Here is a 25,941-nt window from a genome sequence, read left to right as displayed (position 1 = left end):
GAAAAAGATAATTCATACAAATAATAACTAAAGGAGAATAGTGATGACCACATTAATATCAGACAAAATAGACTTTAAGTCTAAATATTGTTACAAGAATCAAGGAAGGACATCATTTACAGATAAAAGGGTCAATTTCCCAAGAAGATATAACAATTACCAAATATAAGAGCTCAAAAATATAGGAAGCAAATGTTCAGTTCAAATGAACTGAAAGGAGAAATAGACATTCTACAATAGAAGAGATTTCAATACCCCCACTTTTAATAATGGATTTAACAGCTGACAGAAAATGAAAAAAGAAATAGAGGACTTAATCAGCACTATAAACCAATGGAACCTAATAGTCATATACAGAATACTCCACCCAATAGTGGAAGAATATATATTTTTCTCAAGTATACATGGAGCATTCTCCACAATAGATAATATATTATGGCCAAAAAGTCTTAAAATTTAAAAGATTGAAATACTACCAGATATTTTTACCAATTACAGAGGAATGAATCTAGAAATCAATAGCAAAGAAAAAACCAAACAATTCACAAATATGTGGAAATTAAATAACACATTCTTGATGGCACCCCACTCCAGTACTCTTGCCTGGAAAATCCCATGGACGGAGGAGCCTGAAAGGCTGCAGTCCATGAGGTCGCGAAGAGTCAGACATGACTGAGCAACTTCCCTTTCACTTTTCACTTTCATGCATTGGAGAAGGAAACGGCAACCCACTCCAGTGTTCTTGCCTGGAGAATCCCAGGGATGGGGGAGGCTGGTGGGTTGCTGTCTATGGGATCACAGAGTCAGACATGACTGAAGGGACTTAGCAGTAGCAAACAACCAATGGCCTAAAGAGGAAATCAAAAGGCAAATTAGAAAATATCTCAATTCAAATGAAAGTGAAAACACAACATACCAAAACACAGGATGTGATGAAACCAGTGCTAAGGGGAATCTTTATGGCTGTACAAAAGACAAAAGGATCTCAAATCAAGAACACAAGTTATACCTTGAGGAATGAATAAAGAAAAGAGCAAATTAAGCCAAAAGAAGCAGAAAGGAAATAATAAGGATAAACAATACCGAGATAAATAAAATAGAGAACAGGAAAACAACAAGAAAATTAATGGTACCAAAAGCTGGTTCTTCAAAAATATCAACAAAATTGACAACTCTTTAGCTAGATTAAACAGAAACAAAGAGAGAGGTCTCAAATTACTAAAATCATAAGTAAAAATGGAGTCATTACTATCAATTCTACAGAAACAAAAAGGACTATAAAAGAGTAACATGAAAAATTGTATACCAGGGAATTCCCTGGTGGTCCAGTAGTTAGGGGAGCCTGGCAGGCTACACCCATAGGGTCGCACAGAGTCAGACACGACTGAAGCAACTTAGTACACTCATACACCAGTAGTTCACACTCCATGCTCTTACTGCAGAGGGCTTGGGTTTGATCCCTAATCAGGGAACTAAGATCCCACACGCCACACAGTATGACGAAAAAGCAAAAAACTGTATATCAAGGAAATGAATAATCTCAATGTAAAGGACAAAGGCCTAGCAACACACGCACTACCAAAGCTGAATATTAAAGAACAAGAAAATCTAAACAGATCTACACCTACTAAGGAACCTGAATGTATAATTTAAAACTTGAAGGCGATGGCACCCCACTCCAGTACTCTTGCCTGGAAAACCCCATGGACGGAGGGTCCTGGTGGTCTGCAGTCCATGGGGTCGCTAGGAGTCGGACACGACTGAGAGACTTCACTTTATTTTTTCATTTTCATGCATTGGAGAAGGAAATGGCAACCCACTCCAGTGTTCTTGCCTGGAGAATCCCAGGGACAGGGGAGCCTGGTAGGCTGCTGTCTATGGGGTCGCACAGAGTCAGACACAACTGAAGGCACTTAGCAGCAGCAGAAGCAGCAAATAAAACCCCTGAGCCAAGTGGCTTTAATGGTGAGTTCTATGAAATATTTAAAGAACTAACAACTGTTTTCAAATTCTACCAAAAAATTTAACAGAAGGGAACACTTCCTCAATCATTCTATGAGGCCAGCATTACCATGATATCAAAGCCAAAGACACTACCAGAAAAAATAAATAAATAGTATCTTTTATAAATACTGATATAAAAATCCTCCGCAATACGTAAACCGTGAACTTCCAGTTGTTCAAGCTGGTTTTAGAAAAGGCAGAGGAACCAGAGACCAAATTGCCAACATCCGCTGGATCATCAAAAAAGCAAGAGAGTTCAAGAAAAACATCTATCTCTGCTTTATTAACTATGCCAAAGCTTGTGACTGTGTGGATCACAATAAACTGTGAAAAATACTGAAAGAGATGGGAATACTAGACCACCTGACCTGCCTCTTGAGAAATTTGTATGCAGGTCAGGAAGCAACAGTTAGAACTGGACATGGAACAAAAGACTGGTTCCAAATAGGAAAAGGAGTACGTCAAGGCTATATATTGTCACCCTGCTTATTTAACTTATATGCAGAGTACATCATGAGAAACGCTGGGCTGGAAGAAGCACAAGCTGGAATCAAGATTGCTGGGAGAAATACCAGTAACCTCAGATATGCAGATGACATCACCCTTATGGCAGAAAGTGAAGAGGAACTAAAAAGCCTCTTGATGAAAGTGAAAGAGGAGAGTGAAAAAGTTGGCTTAAAGCTCAACATTCAGAAAACGAAGATCATGGCATCTGGTCCCATCACTTCATGGGAAATAGATGGGGAAACAGTGGAAACAGTGTCAGACTTTATTTTGGGGGGCTCTAAAATCACTGCAGATGGTGACTGCAGCCATGAAATTAAAAGACAATTACTCCTTGGAAGGAAAGTTATGACCAACCTAGATAGCATATTCAAAAGCAGAGACATTACTTTGCCAACAAAGGTCCGTCTAGTCAAGGCTATGGTTTTTCCAGTAGTCATGTATGGATGTGAGAGTTGGACTGTGAAGAAAGCTGAGCACCGAAGAATTGATGCTTTTGAAGTGTGGTGTTGGAGAAGACTCTTGAGAGTCCCTTGGACTGCAAGGAGATCCAACCAGTCCATTCTGAAGGAGATCAGCCCTGGGTGTTCTTTGGAAGGAATGATGCTAAAGCTGAAACTCCAGGACTTTGGCCACCTCATGCAAAGAGCTGACTCATTGGAAAAGACTCTGATGCTGGGAGGGATTGGGGGCAGGAGGAGAAGGGGATGACAGAGGATGAGATGGCTGGATGGCATCACTGACTCGATGGACGTGAGTCTGAGTGAACTCTGGGCGTTGGTGATGGACAGGGAGGCCTGGCATGCTGTGATTCATGGGGTCACAAAGAGTTGGACACAACTGAGTGACTGAAATGAATTGAACTGAAAAAATCCTCAACAAAACACTAGCAAACCAAATTCATCAACATGTTAAAATGATTAGAAAAAATTATATAACATGACCAAGTGGGATTTATTCCTGAAATGCATAGATGGTTTAACATATGCAAAACAATGAATGAAGTGGGGAAACTATCACACAACAATCCTCTCAATAGTGACAGATAAAGCATTTGGCAAATCCAGTACCCTTGTATGGAAAAAAAAATAATTCAGCAAACTCAGAATAGAAGAAAATTACCTCAGTATCAAAAAGGTCATATACATACAGCTAATGTCATATGCAGAGTACATCATGAGAAACGCTGGGCTGGAAGAAGCACAAGCTGGAATCAAGATGGCTGAGAGAAATATCAATAACCTCAGATATGCAGATGATACAACTCTTATGGCAGAAAGTGAAGAGGAACTAAAAAGCCTCTTGATGAAAGTGAAAGAGGAGAGTGAAAAAGTTGGCTTAAAGCTCAACATTCAGAAAACGAAGATCATGGCATCTGGTCCCATCACTTCATGGGAAATAGATGGGGAAACAGTGGAAACAGTGTCAGACTTTATTTTTGGGGGGCTCCAAAATCACTGCAGATGGTGACTGCAGCCATGAAATTAAAAGATGCTTACTCCTTAGAAGGAAAGTTATGACCAACCTAGATAGCATATTCAAAAGCAGAGACATTACTTTGCCAACAAAGGTCTGTCTAGTCAAGGCTATGGTTTTTCCAGTGGTCATGTATGGATGTGAGAGTTGGACTGTGAAGAAAACTGAGCACTGAATAATTGATGCTTTTGAAGTGTGGTGTTGGAGAAGACTCTTGAGAGTCCCTTGGACTGCAAGGAGATCCAACCAGTCCATTCTGAAGGAGATCAGCCCTGGGTGTTCTTTGGAAGGAATGATGCTAAAGCTGAAACTCCAGGACTTTGGCCACCTCATGCAAAGAGTTGACTCATTGGAAAAGACTCTGATGCTGGGAGGGATTGGGGGCAGGAGGAGAAGGGGACGACAGAGGATGAGATGGCTGGATGGCATCACCGACTTGATGAACGTGAGTTTGAGTAAACTCCAGGAGTTGGTGATGGACAGGGAGGCCTGGCATGCTGCAATTCATGGGGTCGCAGAGAGTCGGACATGACTGAGCAACTGAACTGAACTGAATGTCATACTCAATGGTGAAGGATGAAAAGATTTTCCTCTAAGATACAGAAACAAAGCAAAGATTCCCACTTTCATAGCTTCTATTCAAAATAGTATTGGAAATACTATAGAAGTATTGGAAATATTAACCAGAGCAATCACATAAGGAAATGAAATACAAGGCATCTAAAGGAAGTAGGGGAAAAGTACATTTATCTCTGTTCACAGATGACATAATCTTATAGTTCAGTTCAGTTCAGTTCAGTCGCACAGTCGTGTCCGACTCTTTGTGACCCCATGAATCACAGCACGCCAGGCCTCCCTGTCCATCACCAACGCCCAGAGTTCACTCAGACTCACGTCCATCGAGTCAGTGATGCCATCCAGCCATCTCATCCTCTGTCATCCCCTTCTCCTCCTGCCCCCAATCCCTCCCAGCATCAGAGTCTTTTCCAATGAGTCAACTCTTTGCATGAGGTGGCCAAAGTCCTGGAGTTTCAGCTTTAGCATCATTCCTTCCAAAGAACACCCAGGGCTGATCTCCTTCAGAATGGACTGGTTGGATCTCCTTGCAGTCCAAGGGACTCTCAAGAGTCTTCTCCAACACCACACTTCAAAAGCATCAATTCTTCGGTGCTCAGCTTTCTTCACAGTCCAACTCTCACATCCATACATGACTACTGGAAAAACCATAGCCTTGACTAGACGGACCTTTGTTGGCAAAGTAATGTCTCTGCTTTTGAATATGCTATCTAGGTTGGTCATAACTTTCCTTCCAAGGAGTAATTGTCTTTTAATTTCATGGCTGCAGTCACCATCTGCAGTGATTTTAGAGCCCCCCAAAATAAAGTCTGACACTGTTTCCACTGTTTCCCCATCTATTTCCCATGAAGTGATGGGACCAGATGCCATGATCTTCGTTTTCTGAATGTTGAGCTTTAAGCCAACTTTTTCACTCTCCTCTTTCACTTTCATCAAGAGGCTTTTTAGTTCCTCTTCACTTTCTGCCATAAGGGTGATGTCATCTGCATATCTGAGGTTATTGGTATTTCTCCCAGCAATCTTGATTCCAGCTTGTGCTTCTTCCAGCCCAGCGTTTCTCATGATGTACTCTGCATATAAGTTAAATAAGCAGGGTGACAATATATAGCCTTGACGTACTCCTTTTCCTATTTGGAACCAGTCTTTTGTTCCATGTCCAGTTCTAACTGTTGCTTCCTGACCTGCATACAAATTTCTCAAGAGGCAGGTCAGGTGGTCTGGTTTTCCCATCTCTTGAAGAATTTTCCATAGTTTGTTGTTATCCACACAGTCAAAGGCTTTGGCATAGTCAATAAAGCAGAAATAGATGTTTTTCTGGAACTCTCTTGCTTTTTCTAGAAAATTCTAAATATTACGCACTAATACTACTTCTAAATATTACTAATACCTAATACTTAATATTACGCTGTTTGAACTTATACACAGATTCAACAGAGCTGCAGGACACAAAATCAATATACAAAATCAGTTGCATTTCTATAGACTAACAATGGGCAATATGAAAGGAAAATTAATAAAACAATCTCTTTTAAAATAGCACCAAAATGGTTGCCCAGCTAGCTCAGTCGGTAGAGCATGAGACTCTTAAAATAGCACCAAAAAGAATAAAATAACTAGGAATAAACTTAACAAAAAAGGTGAATTATTTACACACTGAAAACTACAAAACACTGCTGAAAGAAATTAAATATTTAAACAAATGAAAATGCATGTTCAAAGATTGGAAAACTTAATATTGTTAAAATATCCTTACCACCCAAAGAAATCTACAGATTCAATGCAAAGTCTATCAAAATCTTAACAATTTTTTTGCAAAAACGGAAATGTCTATCCAAAATCTCAAGGAACTCCAAGTAGTCAAAACAATCTTTTAAAATTCTTTAAAAAAAGAATAAAGTTATAAACCTCACACTTCCTGATTGCAATACATATTACAACTATAGTATTCAAAACTGTAGTACTGGCATAATAGCAGACCAACAGAATATAACAGAGATCCCAGAAATAAACCCTCATATGTGTGGTCAAATTAATTTCAAAAAGGGAGCCAGGACTACACAATGGGGAAATAACTGCATCTTCAATAAATGGTCCTGAGAAATCCAAATATCCACATGCAAAAGAACAACGATGGACGCGTCCGTACCTTACACAATAGACAAAAATGAACTCAATGTGAATCAAACTTTAAGAGCTAAAACTATAAAACCCCTATTAGAGTTTTTACATAAGAGTAAAGTGTCATGACATTTGGCAATGATTTCTTGGCTATAAGCACTGACAACAAAAGAAAAAATACATATGGTGGACTTCATCAAAATTAAAAACTTTGTGCATCAGAGGGCACTACCCACAGAGTGGAAAAGCAACTCATGGAATGAGAGGAAATATGTGCAAATCATATACCTTATAAGAGGTTAGAACCCAGAACACATAAAGAAGTACAACTCAAAAACAACCACAAAATATCCCACTAAAAATTGGAGAAAGGAGACTTCCAGTGTTCATGAAAAACTTCAATTAATTTCAGTGCTAATTGAAAAATTAGCATCTCTCTTTGGATCCATAAAAGAGGTGGGTTCAAAGCTAAACTCTGTCCCCAAAATTAGAGAGATAGGCAGATAAAAAGAATCAAAGTGTACTGCAGCAGAAACTCACAAACGGAAACTGTGGTGAGAACCAGTGTGAAGAAGTGCAGGGACAGGAACAAAAACCTTTGCTATAATTAGTTAATTGCTAGAGACTTGGTGTGGACAACTCTAGAGTTAAAAACTTCAGGGGGATCCAGTCACAGGGGGGCTCCCACACTTGTGAGTTTTACCTCCAGGAGAACCACCAGGTTCTTACAGTAAATAATGGAGAGAAATTCTTTCATGCTTCCAGCAGGGGATGCCTTAATAAAACCTTCCCTCAGGAGAAACAAGTTAGCCGGAGTTGAACCTGCTGGGGTTTAGCAGAGCTCAAGGGACCTGGAGGAAGAGAAACACCCAACTCCAGACCATTTGAGCCATTCTTTCCCAAATAAGGGGTGAAGATGGTGGGGAGAATTCAGAAACATTTGTGAATTCATAGTCCAGGTACTGGAGAAGGCAATGGCACCCCAATCCAGTACTCTTGCTTGGAAAATCCCATGGGCGGAGGAGCCTGGTAGACCGCAGTCTGTGGGGTCGCTAAGAGTCAGACATGACCGAGCGACTTCACTTTCACTTTTCACTTTCATGCTTTGGAGAAGGAAATGGCAACCCACTCCACTGTTCTTGCCTGGAGAATCCCAGGGATGGGGGAGCCTGGTGGGCTGCAGTCTATGGGGTCGCACAGAGTCGGACACGACTGAAGTGACTTAGCAGCAGCAGTCCAGGTACATAGTCTCACTAAAACACTGGAACATAATTGTAGGACTACAGAATGTTTTCCCTCCTCCTCTCATACCTTACCACCGTATTACTAAAGACCTACCACAGCAGTTTTTTTATGCAGTACATCATGTCTGGCCATCAAGAAAAGGTTAAGGTATACTCAAAGGTAAAATACACAATTTGAAGAGACAGTGCAAGTATGATAACCAGACATAACAGGGTTGTCAGATAATTTTAATCAACTATAACTAATATGCTAAGGGCTATAATTGATAAAGTAGACAGCATGCAAGAAAAGATGGGCATGTAAACAAAAAGACGAAAATTCTAAGAAAAAATATTTTAAATGCTAGATACTAAAAACACTAACAGAAACTAACAAAAATGCCTTTGGTGGGCTGGATCCAGATGAGGTAAGAATCTCTGAGCTTGAGGATATATCAATAGAAATCCTCAAAACTGAAAAGTAAAGAGAACAAAGATTGAAAAGAACAGAATATCCAGGGACTGTGGGACAACTACAAAAGTTGTAGCATGACATGTAATGAGAATACCAGAAGAAGGAGAAAGAGAAAAAAAGAACAAAAGAAATATTTGAAAGAATAGTAATTGAGACTTTCTTAAAATTAGTGTCAGACAGCAAACCATAGATCCAGAGAGCTCTGAGAACACCAAACAGGGTACATGCCCAAAACAAAAACAACAAACAAAAAACTACACATGAGTATATCATTTTCAAACTACAGAAAATCAAAGAAAGAACCTAGGGTGAGGGGGAATCTTACCTTATGAAGATAATCATAACATCCAACTTCTCAGAAAGCAGGCAACCAAGAAAAGAGTGAAGTGAAATACTAAGTGTTGACAGAAAAAAAAAAAAAATCTAGACCTAGAATTTTGTACACTGCAAAACTATTCTTCAAAAGTGAAGGGAAAATAAAGACTTTCTCAGACAAACAAAAATTAAGAGGATTTGTTGACAGTCAACATGCTTTCCAAGAAATATTAAAAGAAATTCTCTTGAGAAAAAGGAAATACTATATGTCAGAAACTCAAATCTGCATAAAGTAAGAAAGAACATCAAAAAAGGGATTAGTGAAGGTAATTTTTAAATCATTTTTCTTATTTAATTGATTTATGAAAAAAATTCAAAATAATAATAGCAAAAATGCATTCAATTATGGATGCTTACATATATTTAACATATACATACTATGTATGCTTAGTCACAAGTGAAATGAATGAAAGCAATAATACAAGGAAGGGAAGGGGGAAATTAAGATTAATTTATTATTATTTTAAGTACTTACACTACCTGTGAGGTGATAAATTGTTATTTGAAAGTAAAGTTGGATTGACTATAAATGTATATTGCAAACTCTAGGGTAATCACTACAAATTATTGAAAAATAAGTATAACTAATATGCTAAGAAAGCAGAATCACATGATCATCTCAACAGATGCACAAAAACTATTTGATGAAATTCAATATCCATTTATGATATTAAAAAAAACTCAACAAACTGAGTACAGATGGAATGAACGTGCCTTAACATATTAAAGGCCAATATGATAAGCCCATAGCTAACATCACACTCAATAATGAAAATGTTCAAAATGTTACCTCTAAAATCAAGAATAAAATGGGGTTGCCCACTCTCACCACTTTTATTCAACATAGTACTGTAAGTCCTAGCCAGAACAAGTAGGCTATAAAAAATAAAAATAAATAAATAAAAGGCATCAAAATGAAAAAGGAAGAAATTAAACTGTCTTTATTTGCAGATGATATGACACAGAAAACCCTAAAGACTTCACTTAAAAATTGTTGGAGTTAATAAATGAATTCAGTAAAGTTGCATGATACAAAATTAATATTAAAAAATCAGTTGTCTTTCTATATACTAACAACAAACCATCAGAAAGAGGAATTAAGAAAATAATCCCATTTATAATTTCATCAAAGAATAAATATTTGGAATAAATTTAATCAAGGATGTGAAAGACCTATACACTGAAAACTGTAAGACATTAATAAAAGAAACTGAAGAAGACACAATAAATAGAAAAATATTCTATGTTCATGAATTGGAAGAATTAATATTGATAAAATGTCCATACCACCCAAAGCAATCTACAGTCAATGCAATCCCTATCAAAATTCCAAGGGCATTTTTCACACACACAAAAAAAATCCCCAAATGCATGAGAAAACCATAAAAGACCCTGAATAGACAAAGCAATCTATAGAAAGCAGAACAAACCTGAAAGTATCACACAGCCTGATTTCAAAACTATATTACAAAGCTATACTAATCAAAACAGTGTGGTACTCGCATAAAAGTAGTCACACAAATCAGTGAAATAAAATAGAGAGCCCAGAAATAAACTCACGCATATATGGTCAACAAATTTATGACCAAGGGGCCAAGAACAACAATAGGGGGAAATAGTCTATGCAGTAAATGATGTTAAAAAAAAAAAAAAAAAACTAGATACCCACATGCAAAAGAGTGTAATTGGACTCTTATAATACACAAAAAGTAATCCAAAATAATTTAAAGCCTTAAATGTAAGACCTGAAACCACAAAACTCCTAGAAGAATACAGGGGAAGATCTCCTTGATATGGGTCTTATCAATGATTTATTGGATATGGCACCAAATGCACAGCAAACAAAAGCAAAAATAAACAAGTGGAACTACATCAAAGTAAAAAGTTCCTGTAAACAAAAGAAACAATCAACAAAACAAAAAGGCAACCACACATAATTCACAAAAAATTAACCTGAAATAGATCATTAGCTCTAAAAGAAGACGTGGATAATTTTGAAATAAGTTGGCAAAATTTGTTTCAATAGGATACAAAATGCACAAATCTTAAAAAAAAAAAAGATAAAATTAAACTTCATCAAAATTAAAAACTCCTCCAGGGTTATGCAAAAATTCCTTAGATGTGCCTTCACTTTCCATTTCTGAAGTTCTTTGGAATTACTTGAGATTAACCCACCCAGAATGTCTAAGTCTCAGCCCTGTGCACTTGATGTGAAATTTGAGGCTGACATTTGCACTGTAACAGATGGCAATAAATTTTAAGGAAGTTAATAATACAGGCAAGGACTGCCGTTTAATTGGTTGCTTTGAAAAGAATGAATAATCCTTTTGGAATTTGTACATATAGTCATCCATGCTTAAATTTATTTTCTTCGCAAATGAATTTGTCTACTGGTGGGTCTTTGAGGTCTTCCTCACATCTTATAGCTGGAAAGAGGGAAGCAAGGAGTTGCTGCAGGCAGGAAAAGACCCCAGAAGAAAGACGAAAAGAAGAGTGGAGACAGAGGACGGGGAAAGAGCAAATAAGTGTGATGAGACCCTTCATCACCTAACAGACCAGCAGGGGATCCACAAGGGGAAAAGGGGAAAGATGAAAATCAGTACAGGACCCCAGGCACATGGCCAAGAGGTGGGGTTCTCCCTGACTCCTGCTTATAAATGACAAGCATGTGTGCCCTGGTCTAAGGACAGAGAAAAACGAGGGACCCTTCTCAGTCACAAGTCAGAACTCCTTGTGGACTTTGAGAATGGGAACTGTCAGCCTGCTTACCACAGTGCTAGGCAAGTAGGGCTGTGAAACTCACTACTATTCTGCAAATTCTTGGACGTTAAAACAGACAAGGAGGGCTTCCCTGGTTGTCCAGTGTCTAAGACTTTGCACTCCCAATGCAGGGGGCCAGAGTTTGATCCCTGGTCAGAGAACTAGATCCCACATGCTGCACTAGAGAGTCCATATACCACAATGAAGAGAGAAGATCCCACATGTTTCAACTAAGACCTGGTACAGCCAAATAAATAAAAATAAAAATAGACAAGGTCCCTGCCCTCAGAGACAGTCAAGCAGGGAAAGACAGATACACAAACCCGCCAAGATAAGATCACAAAATCAGCACAAGTGCTAGGAGAAAAAGAAGAGGATGTTTCTATTTTGATTCACAGTGTCAGATGTTGCAAAGGTAGGGCCCCAGCAGGGAAGGAGCCTACCCTGCTGACCCAGGACTCATCTTTGGTCCCTCTCCTCTGCAGCCAAGATGTCTGGGCCAAGGCACTTCCTAGCTGGCATTACTGACCGGGAGAGAGTCAGGGGGACAGATGGCTCCCTCCCACACAGTGCCGTGAAACACTTACAGCAAAGGGGACTTGGCCAGAGGAAGACTGGGGACCAGGGCATGTTGTGTGACAAAATAAATAGCCTTCCCGCTTCTTAAACACCACAAGAAAATGTGAAAATAAAATCTTGAGAATCCACTTGGCAAAAGAAAAGAAATATTTTCACTCCTGCTCTTCTAAAGATATTTTTTTAAATGAAAGTGCAAGCCACAGAGTGAGAGAAAATACAGTATATATATTTGAAAAAGGATTAGTGTCCAGATAATGTTTTAAAGATCATGGCATCTGGTCCCATCACTTCATGGGAAATAGATGGGGAAACAGTGGAAACAGTGTCAGACTTTATTTTTTGGGGCTCCAGAATCACTGCAGATGGTGATTGCAGCCATGAAATTAAAAGACGCTTACTCCTTGGAAGGAAAGTTATGACCAACCTAGATAGCATATTGAAAAGCAGAGACATTACTTTGCCAACAAAGGTCCGTCTAGTCAAGGCTATGGTTTTTCCAGTGGTCATGTATGGATAAGGAGTTGGACTGTGAAGAAAGCTGAGTGCCGAAGAATGGATGCTTTTGAACTGCGGTGTTGGAGAAGACTCTTGAGAATCCCTTGGACTGCAAGGAGATCCAACCAGTCCATTCTAAAGGAGATCAGTTCTGGGTGTTCATTGGAAGGACTGATGCTAAAGCTGAAACTCCAATACTTTGGCCATCTGATACGAAGAGCTGACTCATTGGAAAAGACCCTGATGCTGGGAAAGATTGAGGGCAGGAGGAGAAGGGGACGACAGAGGATGAGATGGTTGGATGGCATCACCAACTGACTCAATGGACATGGGTTTGGGTGGACTCCGGGAGTTGGTGATGGACAGGGAGGCCTGGCATGCTGCGATTCATGGGGTCGCAGAGAGACAGACACGACAGAGTGACTGAACTGAATATTTTTTAAAATTCCTACAACTCAATAAAAAAACAATGCCCAATAAAAACTGAGCCCAAAAAAAAAAAAAAATGTGAGTAGACACACCACAAAAGAAGACATAAAAATAACCAATAAGCCCACAAAAAGATACTCAGTATCATTAGTCATCAAGAAAGTCCAAATTAAAATCAAAGATATCAGTGCACATTCAATAAAATAGCTAATACTAAAAAGACTGGGGACTTCTGAACTTCCCCTGGCAGGGGATGGGCAGGGCGGGGGGCCGGGGTGCTGGGGCCGGGGGGCGGGGAGAGGTGGAGGTAGGGGCAGGGTCAATTCCTGGTCTGGGAACTAAGATGTCTGGCCATGCCAGTGCAGCATGGCCAAAACCAAATAAATAAAAGCAGGGCGGAATGGGGGGAGGGAAGACCGACATTACGCATCAACAGTATGGATATGGAGCAACCCAAGATTCTTATACATTGCTAATGGAAATGCAAAAAAATCTCCTTGGAATGTAGTTTGGCATTTTCCTTAAAGGCTACCTGTTATCATATGTCTCCTCGGTACCTACCTAAGAGAAATGGAAGTGCGTGCCCACGCAAAATCTTAAACAAGGAATGTTCATGACAGCTTCACTCATATTGTCTAAAAACCGGAAACAACCTAAATGCCTACCAAGAAATAAATGAATAAACAAATTAGAAAAATACAACGGAATCCAGTCAGAAACAAAATGAACACACAGGATCTATATGAGTCTCAAAACATGCTGGGAGAGGAAAGCCAGCCATGAAAGATTACGTTATGCAGGATTCTCCTTACAGAAGCTCTAAAAATGGCAAATCACACCTTCAGTAGCGGAAAGGAGATCCGTGAACACAAGGAGGTGTGGGGTGATGTCAGTGTTCTATATCTGAGTATGGTGGCAGTGAACGCCTGGGTGTAAACAGCGGCCAACGCCCATGGAACTGCACACAGAGAAGGGATGCATGTTATTGTACAAATACTATACCTCAATAAAGCTGGCTTTAAAAATATCTCAGGCCTGGAGACTTAAAGCATGACGCCACTGAAATAAGGAAGTCAGGAGAATTTCCTTGCTGAGATAAGAGACTTGAAACTTGCCTCTGGCCCTACCTTCTCCTGCCAGCTCCACCCTCTGCTGGCCTTTTCTCCCAATGAGTCCAGATTTTCCAGACACCCAGACAGAGGAGTGTCTCATCCATATGATAGTCCTGCAGCCAATTCTCTAACAGTCCAGTGGTTAGGACTCTGTACTTTCACAACTGAGGGCATGGGTTCAATCCCTGGAGTTAAAGTCATATAATTCCAGTGGCACAGCCAAAAAAAAGAAAAAAAAATAGTCTTGCAAATATGTAAAGAAAGGAAAATACTAGGTTGTAACAAGACCTAGAGTGAGGAACCAAAAGCCCCTCAGCATTAACCACCCACCACCCACCCCAAGCTGGGCAGCCTTAGTCAAGGAAGGCACTTGACTCTGTGGCCCTTGGCTTCTCGTCTGTAAAAGCCCTGGTGACTTGGAGAGGGCAGCTTGCTGGAGTGACGAGGCTGGAGCTGGACCAAGGGGACTGAGAAGGGAGGTGCAGGAGAGCACAGTGCTCTGTGTTCCCATCTCATCCAGCTTAACCACAGAACTCACGGTTCTTAATTCAGGGGATTAATACCGATGAATCCAGTCAAGAAAACAGGCCTGGGACCTCTGTGATGGGCCAGTGGCTAAGACTGTTCGCTCCCAATGCAGGGGGCTGGGGTTTGATCCCTGGTCAGAGAATTGGATTCCACATGCTTCAGTTAAGACCTGGCACAATCAAATAAATTAAATAAATAAGTCAATTCTTTTAAAAAATAAAGAAAACAGACCTGTGGGCCCTTTGTCAATTGTGAAGAGCCTAGTGGCTCGAATGGTACAGAATCTGCTTGCAATGCGGGAGATCCAAGTTCAGTCTCTGGGTCAGGAAGATTCCCTGGAGACGGGAATGATGACCTGCTACAGTATTCTTGCCTGGAGAATCCTGTGGACAGAGGAGCCTGGTGGGCTGCAGTCCATGGGGTCCCAAAGAGTCAGACATGACTAAGCGACTAGCACAAGCAATTGTAAGAGATTGGCATTTTGCCCCACTCCTCCTGCATTTTCTCTTAGCTTATTTCCTCAACGGATCTTGACAGGACAGTTTTCTCCTCCCTCGATGCATGTGCCTGCACATGGAGCAGGCACCTTATTTCACAGGAATTCCCTTTCTAACACTCCAAGTCCTTTTCTTTGGCCCTGTTTCCTCTTTTCTGTATAATCCAGTCTATGGTGGAATTGGCAGTTTGAAGCAGCTTCGATACATTCATTGTATTCAATCATTTTAATATTCAATTTCATTCAGACCCATAAGCAGAGATGTAGCCCTTTGTGGGGGAGGGCACAACTTGACACTAAGCCTCTCAAACAGCCAGTCCTCAGCTCAGCGTTTCCCCGGCGGCAGTCATGTGAATATACCTTCCTTATCCTGCTGAACTGCTATTGCATATTCCCTTGTATTGCACTTAGTCGCTCAGTCCTTTGCGACGCCATGGACTGCAGCATGCCAGGCTTCCCTGTCCTTTACCATCTCCCAGAGCTTGCTCAAACTTGTCCATTGAGTTGGTGATACCATCCAACCATCTCATCCTCTGTTGTCCCCTTCTCCTCCTGCCTTCAATCTTTCCCAGCATCAGGGTCTTTTCTAATGAGTCAGCTCTTCGCATCAGGTGGCCAAAGTATGGAGCTTCAACATTAGCATCAGTCCTTCCAAAGAATATTCAGGGTTGATTTCCTTTAGCATTCACTGGTTTGATCTCCTTGCAGTCCAAAGGACTCTCAAGAGTCTTCTCCAACACCACACTTCAAAAGCATCAACTCTTTGGCATTCAGCCTTCTTTAGGGTCCAACTCTCACATCCATACATGACCACTGGAAAAACCATAGCTTTGACTAGATGGACATTTGTTGGCAAAGGAATGGCTCTACTTTGTAATATGCTGTCTAGGTTTGTCATAGCTTTTCTTCCAAGGAGTAAGCATCTTTTAATTTCATGGCTATAGTCACTATCTGCACTGATTTTGGAGCCCAAGAAAATAAAGTCTGCCACTGTTTCCATGGTTTCCCCATTTATTTGCCATGAAGTGATGGGACCAGATGCCATGAACTTAGTTTTCTGAATGCTGAGTTTTAAGCCAATTTTTTCACTCTCCTCTTTCACCTTCATCAAGAGGCTCTTTAGTTCCTCTTTGCTTTCTGCCATAAGGGTGGTCAGTCAGTTCAGTCACTCAGTCATGTACAACTCTTTGCGACCCCCATGAACTGCAGCACGCCAGGCCTCCCTGTCCACCACCAACTCCCGGAGTTCGCTCAAACTCATGTCCATCGAGTCGGTGATGCCATCCAGCCATCTCATCCTCTGTCATCCCCTTCTCCTCCTGCCCCCAATCCCTCCCAGCATCAGAGTCTTTTCCAGTGAGTCAACTCTTCGCATGAGGTGGCCAAAGTATTGGAGTTTCAGCTTTAGTATCAATCCTTCCAAAGAACACCCAGGACTGATCTCCTTTAGAATAGACTGGCTGGATTTCCTTGCAGTCCAAGGGACTCTCAAGAGTCTTCTCCAACACCACAATTCAAAAGCATCAATTGTTCGGCGCTCAGATTTCTTCACAGTCCAACTCTCACATCCATACATGACCACTGGAAAAACCATAGCCTTGACTAGATGGGTGGTATCATCTGCATATCTGAGGTTATTGATATTTTTCCTGGCAATCTTGATTCCAGCTTGTGCTTCATCCAGCCTTGCATTTTGCATGATGTACTCTGCATATAAGTTAAATAGGCAGGATGACAAGATACAGCTTTGACATACTCCTTTCCCAATTTCGAACCAGTCCATTGTTCCATAAACAGTTCTAACTGTTGTTTTTTGACCTGCATACAGATTTCTCAGGAGGCAGTTAAGGTGGTCTGGTATTCCCATCTCTTGAAGAATTTTCCACAGTTTGTTGTGATCCACACAGTCAAAGGTTTTAGTGTAGTTAATGAAGCAGAAGCAGATGTTTTTCTGGAATTCTCTTGCTTTTTCTGTGATCCAACGGAGGTTAGCAATTGAATCTCTGGTTCCTCTGCCTTTTCTAAATCCAGCTTAAACATCTGGAAGTTCTTGGTTCACGTACTGTGGAAGCCTAGCTTGGAGAATTTTGAGCATTGCTTTGCTGGCATGTGAAATAAGTGCAATTGTGTGGTAGTTTGAACACTCTTTGGCACTACCTTTCTTTGGGATTGGAATGAAAACTGACCTTTTCCAGTCCTGCAGCCACTGCTAGAACAAAGTGAAGTTGCTCAGTCACGTCTCAGTCCTTGCAACCCCATGGACTGTAGCCCACCAGGCTCCTCTATCCATGGGATTTTCCAGGCAAGAATACTGGAGTGGGTTGCCACTTCCTTCTCCAGGGGATCTTCCCAACCCAGGAATCAAACCCCAGTCTCCCACATTGCAAGCAGGCTCTTTACTGTCTGAGCCACCAAATTTGCTGATATATTGAATGCAGCACTTTTACATCATCATCTTTTAGGATGAGAAATAGCTCAGCTGGAATGCTATCACCTCCACTAGCTTTGTTCATAGTGGTGCTTCATAAGACCCACTTGACTTTGGACTCCAACTAACCTAATTTTCTTTAAATCAACTTCATATCAATTTATTATTTTTTAAATATCGATTTATTTGACCACACCAGGTCTTAGTTGCAGCATGCAAGGATCTTTAGTTGCAGCATGTATGATTTAATTCTCTGACCAGGAGTCAAACCCAGGCCATCTGCCTTGGGAGCACAGAGTCTTAGCCATTTGGACAGAGAAGTCTCCAGTTTATTAGTTTTTAACTTAGTGTACTCTAAACAATAATAACCACGAAATCATGGGTATATGTGTTAATAACACATTTTCTCATTTTTCAAATAGAGCTTACACTGTACATGCTCTGTCTAGACTGAGGTTTTTGCTTTGGGGGCTTATATTAGTCTGCTAGGGCTGCCATAACCAATTACCACAGCCTGGAAGGCTTAAACAACAGACGTGCATTTCCTCACAGTTCTGTAAGTCTGAGATCAAGTTGTTGGCAGTGCTGATTTCTCCCGAGGCCTCTCGCCTTGGTGTGTGGATGCCGCCTTCCTGTGGAACAGGGAGAGATTCTATGAGGTCAACAGCTCAAATAGTATTACCCACTGTCCTACAAACTCAGAAAGATTAGGTGAATGACTTGCCTGCGACTCCCTGGGTAGGAGAGAAGGGCACGCATGCCAGAACCCAGGTCTCTGACTCCTGGCCCAGTGCTCATGGTATGGCTCCAGTAAATAGAATAGCACAGGTCTAACAACAGTCTAAAATGTGGGGGTCTACACCGGAAAGGCCTCCTTCTCTTGCTACAGAGGGAATATATCAAAAACTGTTAGAACTGGGGACTTCCCTAGGGGTCCAGAGGCTAAGATTCCATGCTACCACTGCAGGGGGCCAGGGTTCAATCCCTGGCCAGAGAACTTGATCCCACATGTCTCAGCTAAAGATCATGTGTGACAACTGAAGGAAAAAAAAAAAAAAAAAAAGATCCTGCATGCTGCAAAGAAGATTGAAGATCCTGTGTGCCACAACCAAGACCCCACACAAATAAATACATAAGCATTCAAAAAAAACAAACAAACAACTGTAAGAATTGTTTGCTCTGGAGCCAGGCTACCCTGAGTTCCCTCCTAGATCCGCCCTTCACCTCTCAGGCAGCCTGAGCAAATCGCTTCATCCCTCTTCATCTCTGCTCCCGCAGCCCTGCAACATTACCTGCTGCAACAGTACCTGCTTCAAATAAGCTAATCCATGAGGAGGACTTGGCGCAGAGTATGAGGTATAGGAAAGGCTCAGTAGGATGTAGCTAACAACTATCCTGTTATCACAGACCGACTTCATTCTCCCCAGTGGCATTCTGAGCGGTAATGCCAGGCTCTTGCCACAGGGTGGCACTCTTGTCTCTGGCCTCCGTTCTTTCCTGAGTCACAGTTAAAGCTTCATTTCTCAAAATGCCAGATTGGGCAAGGATGAAAGACACACAGAAAAAGATGAAAAAGTCTGGGTACTACAGCCAAAAGTGAAGAATCTGCTCACATCAAAAATGAAGAAACTGCTTCATTCATTTATCTCTGCTGGCTCTTACAACTATGTTCCCAAAATTGGCTGGTCCCCAAGCTTCAGAAAAGGCTGAAGGAGCTGGTAAAACTAGATGGTCCAGCCATCCCCGCCAAACACACACACCCCGTGGTGAGGGGTCAGGAGTCTGGCCTGGAAGGAGTCTGAGGGAAAAGGGTGACTGAAAGGGTGGCTGAAAAGGGCGACTGAAAGACTGCCGCAGAGCAGACTCTCAGACTTTTCTTCTTCTTTTTTCCTTTTAATATTTATCTTTATTTATTTATTTGGCTGCACCAGGTTGAGTCTTAGCCATGGCACATGGATCTTTGTTGTGCCATGCAAGATCTTCCTTGTGGAATCTTTAGCTGCGGCATATGACTTAGTTCAGCATGCAGGATCTATTCCTTGACCAGGGACCGGACTCAGGTCCCCTACATCCGGAGCAGGTCCCCACTGGACCAGGAGGGAAGCCCCTCTCACAAACATTAATGCATATGCAAATCTCCTGGGGACCTTGCTAAAATGCAGGTTCTGATTCAGCTAGTCTGGGAATGGGGACCTGGAATTCTGCATTTCTAACAAGCCCATCAGTGACAGACTATTTTCCTGGGCTCCAAAGTCACTGCAGATAGTGACTGCAGCCATGAAATTAAAAGACACTTGCTCCTTGGAAGAAAAGCAATGACAAATCTAGACAGCATATTAAAAAGCAGAGCCATTCCTTTGCCAACAAAGGTCCATCTAGTCAAAGCTATGGTTTTTCCAATAGTCATGTATGCATGTGAGAGTTGGACCCTAAAGAAGGCTGAGTGCTGAGGAATTGATGCTTTTGAACTGTGATGTTGGAGAAAACTCTTGAGAGTCCCTTGGACTTCAGGGAGATCAAACCAGTCCATCCTAAAGGAGATCAGTCCTGAATATTCTTTGGAAGGACTGATGCTGATGCTGAAACTCCAATACTTTGGCCTCCTGATGTGAAGAGCTGACTCATTAGAAAAGACCCTGATGCTGGGAAAGATTGAGGGCAGGAGGAGAAGGGGATGACAGAGGATGAGATGGTTGGATGGCATCACCGACTCAATGGACATGAGTTTGAGCAAGCGTCGGGAGACGCAGAAGGACAGGGAGGCCTCGTGTGCTGCAGTCCATGGGGTCGTAAAGAGTCAGACACGACTGAGCAACTGAACAACAACAAGCTCTCAGGGAATGCCTACGTTGCTGGTCCTTGCACTGCTGAACCTTGAGTACCAAGACCCTAAAGGACCTGGCCCTTTGCCTGGAGAAGAGAGCAGCATACACTCTGAGCACTTACTGTGTGTAAGCTCTTGATGGGTACTGATTCTTCAAGGCCTCACAGTAGCACCATGCAATCAGTACTACTGTCCCTCCATTATGGATGAGAAACAAAAATGGTAACTCTCCCAGAGTCATAACAGCTAATTAGCCCCAGATCCGAGGCTCGCAATACACTTTTGCTAAAGCAAAGTTTAAACATGGCCCAGCTTTCCTCCTTCACTTGCCAGGACAAACAGGAGAGGCCACAGAGGCAGCAGAGCAGTGAAGAGCATGGATTCCGGAGCCAAACTCCCCAGACTCACAACCTCAGCTCTACCACTTAGGAGCTGGGTGGCTTTGCCAGGCGGCCTGACCTCTCTGTGCCTCATTTTCTTCATTTCAAAACTGAGGCTAACGATAGCACCTATTTCGGGGAGTTGTTACAAGGACAAAGTGAGGCGCTTGAATAAGGTGCTGAGCAGGCACCCGGGACGTGATCAGGGCTCAATGTTGCCTGTGCCCAGGTGGTTCCTCCAAAGCTGAGAGAACAGCAGGGACAACAGTCTCCACTTCAGGTCTTTAGGAGCTCACAGTTCAGTGGGAGCAGTGGAAGAAAGTGCTAGTGGAAGGGCCATCAGAGCACTCATGGAGTGACCCCATGTGGCACTGAAAGAGGTGGCACCCCAGCACGTCTGCGAGCAGTGTATATGAATTCACTTGTGTGCATCCTCCCCCTACAAAAACCTGTAATACCTTGGGTGACTCCATCCACCACCCCACCCAGCTGATCTCTGGCAGCTTTGGCCTGCAGTGGCTTAAAGCAGGATTCGATTCCTGGCCAGAGATTGAAGTCAGGCCAAGGCAGGGAGAGCACTGCATCCTAACCACGAGAACACCAGGATCTACGGCCACGGACAAGACCATGACCCATCAGCTGTGTAGAGATGAATTTCCACGTAGAGATGGAAAGTAGTGAAACAAGTGTTTATTAGGAGGAAAAAGCGTACCCGTGGGTAGACTCACAGGGGTGGGCTCAGAGAAAGAGACTTGCCGCACCCTTGTGATAGTTTGAATCACTTGTATGGGCATTTCTTCCAGTTTCCTCTGGCCAATCATCTTGCTTTGCCTGGTTCTGAGCCTGTATTTGGTCTATCCCTGGTGGTTCAGACTGTAAGGAATCTGCCCACAATGCAGAAGACCCAGGTTCGATTCCTGGTTCGGGAAGATCTCCTGGAGAAGGGAATAGCAACCCACTCCAGTATTCTTGCCTGGAGAATCCCAAGGACAGAGGAGCCTGATGGACTATACAATCCATGGGGTCGCAAAGAGTCAGACACAACTGAGCGACTAACACACGCAGGCTCCTCCCATGTGTGCGTGGGCATCTCTTGGCCAAGACGGATTCTAGGAAAGAGGCCTATGAGTAGATTGGCATCACCTACTATGGGGTGGCACCTCCTCCCTTTTTGATCTTCAAGGAGCCTTTCTGCACTTTTGTGGTCAGGAAGGTCTCCTTGACTTTGAGAATGAAGAATATGTGGTCTTTTACCTCTTATCTGGGCAGGGCTGAGCTTTTCCTCCCTCCTGCTATTTTAGACAATCTGTCCACAGGGGATGAATTCTGGTGCGCAGCCTAGGACCCATCTAGTTCCTGCCTCACAACAAGCCCAGAGAGAGCCTGAGATGGGGCCTGTGAATCTGCAGGAGCCTCTGTGGCATAAGCCTCTCATGGTGTGGGGTGACTGCACCGTGTGAAGACACTTGGTTTGGACCACAAGGTCCCTAAAGGCACAGCTGATACCCTATATCACGTGATCCATTCCAGTACTGGAGGAAAACCAACCTGGGATTTACTGAGGGAAGGGATCAAGGCTTGAACGTGGGCCTGTCCATTTTCAAGGGTGAGTCTAAACAGTACATTTTATTCTGATGTCATGGTTTAAACTCTGGGTAAGCTGAATGGGCTCCTTTGGGTTATTAGTTTCTTGTGTCTTCAAGAAACTGGAAATAACCTTAACGCCCATCGGCAGGGGAGTGGTGAGTGCAACCATTGTACAGTGAGCAACTCTGAGCAGCTAACAAAGGCAAGGAGGTGCGGCATTATTTATTATACAATAGCCAAGATGTGGAAACCACTCAGGTGTCCATGGATGAATGGATAAAGGAGATGTGAATTTGTATGTACACAATGGAACACTATTCAGTCATTAAAAAAAAAGAAGGAAATCCTGCCATTTGACGTGGGTGGACCTTGAGGGTATTAGGCTAAGGGAAGTAAGTCAGAAGGACAAACATCATATGATCTCACTTATATGTGAAATCTAACACAGAAACAAAAACCACACCCATATCTGCAGAGCAGGGAGTGGGAGGGTGGAAAATACAGGCAGAGGGGGTTAAAAGGTACAAACTTCCAGTTATAAAATAGATGTCGTGGGGATATGGGGCTTCCCTGGTAGCTCAGACAGTATCTGCCTGTAATGCGGAATTCCCGGGTTTGATTACTGGGTCAGGAAGATCCCCTGGAGAAGGGAATGGCAACCCACTCCAGTTTTCTTGTCTGGAGAATCCCAGGTGGGCTACAGTCCTTGGGGTCAAAAAGAATCAGCACAACTGAACATTTAACGCTTTCACTTTTCACAGGGGTATAATGTACAGCATGGCAACTCTAGTTAATACTGTACTGAACATATATGAAAGTTGCTAAGAGAATTAATATTAAAAGTCTTCATCACAAGAAATCTCTATAAGGTGACGGATGTTAACTAGACTTATTGTAACTAACTTACAGACTTATTGTAGTTAATGTATACAGATGTTGAATCATTATGTTGTACACCTGAAGCTAATATAATATGTTGGTTATACCTTAATTTAAAATTTTTCATTATTAATTAATTTTAAAAAGGAATGAAGGGCCTTGCTGTTCTGATTTACAAAGATCTCCAAGACATAGTGTCCCAGGACAATAACAAGATGCAGATTGGTATGTATAGTTTGTTATTCTTTGTGCAAAAAGGAAAGGAATAGGGTGTATTTGTATTTACTCCTGTGTGCTTTAAAAAGGAAAGATTTATATGAAACTGACAGCAATGCTTACCCATGGTGAGGGGTCACTAGACAACAGGGGACAAGGGCAAGAGAGAATCCTTCCACAGAATGCTTCTTTTTAAAAATTGTGGTTTAAAAAAAAACACATATTAAAAAATAAATACATAAAAAGGAATAGATAAAAAAACACATATAAAATTCACCATCTTAAAATTTCCAAGCACAGTGGTTAGGACTGTTAAGTGTATTGACATTGCTTTGCAATGTGCTGAATACGTTTTAGTATTAATGCTTCAGAAAATTGCTGACGGCTTCCCTGGTGGCTCAGTGGTTAAAATCCTCCTGCCAGTGCAGGCGGCATGGGTTCGATCCCCGGTCTCGGAAGACCCCACAAGCCTTGGAGCAAGTAAGCCTGAGTGCCACAACTACTGAGCCTGAGCTCTAGAGCCCCAGGAGCTGCAGCCACTGAGGCCCATGCACCCTAGAGCCCGTGCTCCGCAACAAACGAGAAGCCCGCACACCACAACTAGTGAGCAGCCTGAGTAGGCCTCTCACTGCAACCAGAGAAAAGCCGGTGCAGCACTGAAAACTCAGCACGGCCATAGACACACAAATAAATAAATCTTTTAAAACATTGTTGAACCACATACCTGTATTGCCTGTTTTAAAAACTAACTTTAAAATCATTATACCCAAATAATATGAATAAAGAAAATCACTGTATTGGGACAAGTTGAGGGAAAAGAACATGTGCCTTGAAATTAAAATGAACTGAATTCCAAGCGTCCCCCTGCCATTTACTGGTCTGGGGCAAATCAAGTAATCCTCTAAGCTTTAGATCTCCTCTTTCTTTAAAATGTACAGAAAGAAGGTGCCCACATAAAGGGCAGTTGTTGTTTAGTTACTAAGCCGTGTCAGACTCTTTTGTGACCCCGTGGACTGCAGCCCACCAGGCTCCTCTGTCCATGGGGAATCTCTAAGCAAGAATATTGAAGTGGGTTGACATTTCCTTCTCCAGGGGATCTTCCCCACACAGGAGTCAAACACGCATCTCCTGCACTGACAGGCGGATTCTTTATCACCGAGCCACCTGGGAAGCCCCTTCAAAGGGCAGTGGTGAGTTTTAAATGAAAATTCTCATAATGTCCTGGTGTACTACCTCGTAGGAAGTTTCCCATCCACAATCAGTTATTTTTTCACCATACCTGGAAGAAGCCTGGACAAAGAGGTGCCTTTCAGGCCAGTGCAGTGGTGTGCAAACTTTGGAGGACACTGCAAAGAATCATTGCAGGGGTGACTTCCGGGACCCAAACCCACTGCCCCATAATCTACGGGTGAGACCAGAACACTCCAATTCTAACGTCCGCTGCCCCCCACCCTCATTCCATCGAAATGCCAAACCCTCCCATCCCCACCACAACTCAGACCAAAGCGAGAGAACGCCTAAGGTGGAAAGCCCGTGCTCCTGGGGGCATCCCGGCCTACAGCTGCAAAACCTAACTGGACTTTGAGCTGTTTGCTCAAGTTACCACTAAGTGGAGGTGGTGGGGTGCTGGGGGTGGGGTTGGGGGGAGGGGGGCAAGAGGTGGGAGGCCCAGGCGGACTGAAATGGAGATGTCACTCTGGATGCAGAGAAGTTCCAGCCTGCTAGCTGAGGCTGCTAAGAAAGAGAGCTTTGGGGAACGATTTCAGTGCGTGTTGCTGGGGTGGGGGAGGGGTGGAGAGGGGGGTTGCCGTTTCTGTAATGCATCGCCTTCCTCTCCACTTAAAGTAGCAAAAAGAATGCACTGTCCCAATTAAATTCATTCATCATCCACTTACTGAGCTTCTGGTGGATGTGGTGGGGAACAGACCCAGTGCCCCCTTGCTTGCCTGCGGGTGCCAGGTGTAAGCGTTTATGTCAGAGAAAAGTACGGCGGGACGGGGCTGCTGCTGCTGCTGCTGCCGCCCACTTTTCTTCGGTTCCCTCCGAGGCCCGTCCCGCCGTGGGAGGCTTTTTTGCCTATCACCCGGATCTGTTTACTTTGCATTCCCTTTCGGCCTTGCCACCTGCTCCCAAAAGATCTGGGCCTCGGAATTTCCCTGGGATTTTCATCCTCTGCCTCCGCAGGAAGGGCGCTCGAAATTGGCGGTTGCACTGCGCCATAGAGACAGCAGGTGGCGCCCTGGGCTTTAGAAGACCTTGAGTACCAGCCTTTCCTAGAGAGAGCAGAGTTGCCCGGTGCGGAGGGACCTTATAAAGGAAGCCAGTGTGCATGTGAACCGTGAAGTCGGTTCCCGTTACACCGTCTCCTGGTCTAAGCTCTAGAGCTGGCAGTAGAGGGAAAGAAGGAGGCGTCGGCTGGAAGGGCGCCAACCTCCTCATTGCAGAAAAGGGGAACTCAGCACAGGGCAGGGAGGCTC

The sequence above is a fragment of the Bos indicus genome, chromosome 18 (assembly GCF_029378745.1).
Source record: "Bos indicus isolate NIAB-ARS_2022 breed Sahiwal x Tharparkar chromosome 18, NIAB-ARS_B.indTharparkar_mat_pri_1.0, whole genome shotgun sequence".
NCBI classification, from domain to species: domain Eukaryota; kingdom Metazoa; phylum Chordata; class Mammalia; order Artiodactyla; family Bovidae; genus Bos; species Bos indicus.
Note: the sequence above shows the minus strand (reverse complement) of the source record.